Source organism: Papaver somniferum, chromosome 10 (assembly GCF_003573695.1).
Source record: "Papaver somniferum cultivar HN1 chromosome 10, ASM357369v1, whole genome shotgun sequence".
NCBI lineage: Eukaryota > Viridiplantae > Streptophyta > Magnoliopsida > Ranunculales > Papaveraceae > Papaver > Papaver somniferum.
Window position 1 is genome coordinate 65,058,974 of NC_039367.1, and position 3,697 is coordinate 65,062,670.

The 3,697-nt window shown below is 34.7% G+C and overlaps 1 long non-coding RNA gene across 1 annotated transcript; it reads left to right on the forward strand.

The window, feature by feature from the left end:
• Positions 1 to 1,570: 1,570 nt before the first annotated feature.
• Positions 1,571 to 3,165, forward strand: LOC113317804. Its single transcript, XR_003344027.1, has 3 exons — positions 1,571 to 1,660; positions 1,749 to 1,831; positions 3,074 to 3,165. It is a non-coding gene; the product is annotated as an uncharacterized LOC113317804 (long non-coding RNA).
• Positions 3,166 to 3,697: the final 532 nt, after the last annotated feature.

A 3,697-nucleotide genomic window follows, 5' to 3' on the forward strand; every position in this document is an offset into this window, starting at 1 on the left:
ACATATGGATTACAAAATAAATAAAAAGTGTAGCTTCTCATCCAAATGCTTGATCTCCTTGGCATCTTCAACGCGACTCGAAATCTTCGTCACTTCCAAGTACTCCGTGATCCTAAAGGTTGTAAGTTCAGCATCATAGTTGTTGAAGATCCGTAGCGATAACAATGAGAAAACAAATGCTCTCAGTCATTGTTATACAGTGTCATAGTATTATTACACAGCATCAAAGTTCAGTTGTATCACAACTTTGACAACAATACTATGGTGATATGTATCACTCCCCCTTAGTCAATACTTCATCTCGACATGAAAACCACTCCCCCTTACATAATGATCCGTAAACCATATGTATTTGTAGTATCACACTACACATTGATTATCCCCCTTTTTGTCAATATAAATTGGCAAAGGTACGAAAACTAGTGCGATCCTCATGAAATTTTCATAGAGATACTTCATGACCAAAAGAGAATACCATATCAACTTATTTAGATGCCGTCATAAAGCCGAAGCTAAATGCATTCATCAAGGAGTTTATAAATATACAAGATAACCCCTATAGTATTCCACATCCGCACTCCCCACAAATATTTGGCAATTAAGCAAAAGTTCAAAAAGAACTCTCCCCCATAAAATGTCATTCCGAAAGAACAACAAAGGCGACGTTGCTTTCACGGAAAAGAAGGATTTCTTTGGACATAACCAAATCACATGAAAACTGAACTTGAATCCAAAGTATTCAATTGAATTATCCACAAAAGAATTCATGATTAATCCAATCGAAATGCACAATTAAATTAACCACGGGATAACCCATAATTAATTCAATCGGTATTACACAACTAAATTAACCACAAAAGTGATCAATTCAATTGGTCATGCTCGTCATAAGAGAACTTACAGAGCAACAACTAAACTGACCACAAGAGAATAATCAATTCAATTGGTCATGCTCAAATATAAGAAAACTTATGGAGCAACACAGTATATGCACAAAAATGTGGATCGGAGATCGACCAATACTGCGGAATAAACAAGGATTCATTTTATTTTCCATCACTATTTGCACAATGACATATAATAGACTTAATCCCTGTAATCAAAAGTTTTATCCTTTCTTCCATCAAAACAATGACATAAAAGGCTTTAACTTTTGTAAAGTCAAAATTTCATTCTATCTAAGGGTGCACAGGAACCGAGCCGGACCGACGGACCGAACCGGAACCGATGAAACCGTACCTGATTTTGGACCGAACCGAGGTACAAGGTACAAGTACCGGTCCCAAAAATAGGAACCGAGCTCTGGGGGTACAGGTACACGGTCCAACACATGAACCGTCGCGTACCGGACCGAAGTCCCGAATAATTCTGACCGTTAGATTTAGGGGATAAGGGATCTGTCTCAGCCATTGGATTAATAGGGGGTATATAAGCTCACTGTGAGAAGGAGAAGAAATTCTTAGGGTTTCAGTTCCCTTAATTTTTTCTCGCCTCTTCTCAGTACTTTTCTCTGAGAAGGAGAAGAAATTCTCCCCTTCTTCTGATCTTCATCTTCTCTGTTAACCTTCAATCAAACGATTAAAAGTTCAAACCATATTACTTCGTCTGTCTCTTCGTTTTTAATTCCGGTGTGAAGAAAATTAGAAGAACAATTCCGGTGGTAAGTAATTTTTAATTTTTTGATTTTAATTTTTGTATGCATGTCTGTGAATCTGTGATTGAGATTAAGGGATTTTTGTTTTCTCTAGCGAGTAGCGGCTTAAAGGATTTTCTTCATCTCCCACCAAACCTTCATAGCGAGTAGCGGCTTAAAGGATTCACTGCAATCACCGTAAGATCTTTTTCTTCTTCATATGGATGTTGTTTCTTTTACACTTCTGAAACTAAATCTAGGATTTTAGTATTCTGTCACATTTTTGGATGATTTTTTTTTTGCTTTTAGATCATTGATTCATGAGCAGTAGTTTAGCCGTGAAGATGGAAATGCTATTCTAAATCTAGGGTTACCTAAAAATTTCTGTAATAGACTAATAGTTGTTTTTTAGTTTTGTGAATGCTGATAAAATGTTAACATGGGTGTTGAATTTGACTCTGAGTATTTAGTTTACCATTCTTTTGATTGAGTTAGTTTAAAGGCTATTGATGAATGTTTTTGAACAGTTATTATGAATGATACTTGAAATAGAAAGATAAATTGTTCACTTCCAGAGGTATTTGTATGGATTTTTACAAGTAATTAGATAACCAGTTCACAGAACCTTGTGTAGCCCACTCTTACCTCTGTAAGTATTCTTGCCTTTTGTTTCCGTGTCTCTATTTTGGGTTTGTTGAATTCCTGGCTAATTGTGTTTCATTAGCTTTTAATTTTAATTCTGGGAAATCGAAGTAGAACATGCATTTTATCATACAATTTCAATGCATCTTTTTATAATTTTGAGCTTAACCACCAAATTTAGTGTTCCTATACGAGTTTTTAATTGACTGTATAAGATTGGGTCAGTCATTGTTAAGAGTGGCAATTTATAAGCAATGAGTTGCCAGATTTTGCTGATCATAATCTACATTACCCCACTCTACAGGCCAAAGATTGAGACCAATTGAGAGCAATTTCCTGACAAGTAAAATCAAGGTACATTATCAAAGGCAGGAGCCGCAGGACTGCATCAATTGCACAAGGTAGAAAAATCCTGAACTTTACAATTTCATAATAGTAGAACATTTTTATCTTCTTCTATAGAATGGGAATCATTGTATAAAGAATTTTATGGAACGCATTGTACATAGCCTCTTTCTGATTACTGAACTTTATGTTCTTTCTTAACTGCATGTCACACAAGTATTAGAAGCACATGTTAAACAGATTTCACAAATTACTAAACTTTAAATGTTCACATGTACTAGTTCACAGTAAATGATTGAAGCACTATAAATGATTGTCCACTGTTTACTAGATTACATGTTTTCTTCTTCTTATTCATGTACTAGTCCACTTTAAGGATTGAAGATAGTTAAATTTCATGTACTAGTTCACTGTTCACATGTATTATGTCTTATTCACTGAGCTCAAATACAGGAAGTGCCAACTTTGTCAGTGATGGAAATATGGCGTCATTTCACTCGGAGAAATGTTGAAGAACCCTCTTGCAATTACTGTGGAAGGACTTATAGGGCTAACTGTCCAGAAATGGAACTTCTGCCTTGTGGAATGCTTAGAAGTTGCAATAATGCTTAGAAGTTGTAACTTATGCAGTTATGCACTTATTCTTATGCTTAATGAAATTATGCTTAGAAGTTAGAACTTATGCAGTTATGCACTTATGCTTATGCAGTTATGCTTAGAACAATGTTTTTAATATTTATGAACTTTTATATGTATGAAGTATGATACAATGTCTTTATTTCCTTTGAGGTCTTCATTTTATGCAGTTATGCTTTATGCATTTATGCTTCAGTTGAGTTCTTATTTCATTTCTTGTTTCATTTCATTTCATTTCTTGCAATTACTGTGGAAGGACTTATAGGGATAACATGTCCAGAAATGGAACTTCTGCCTTGTGGAATGCTTAGAAGTTGCAATAATGCTTAGAAGTTGTAACTTATGCAGTTATGCACTTATGCTTTTGCTTAATGAAATTATGCTTAGAAATTATGCAGTTATGCACTTATGCTTAGAACAATGTTTTTAATATTCATGAAC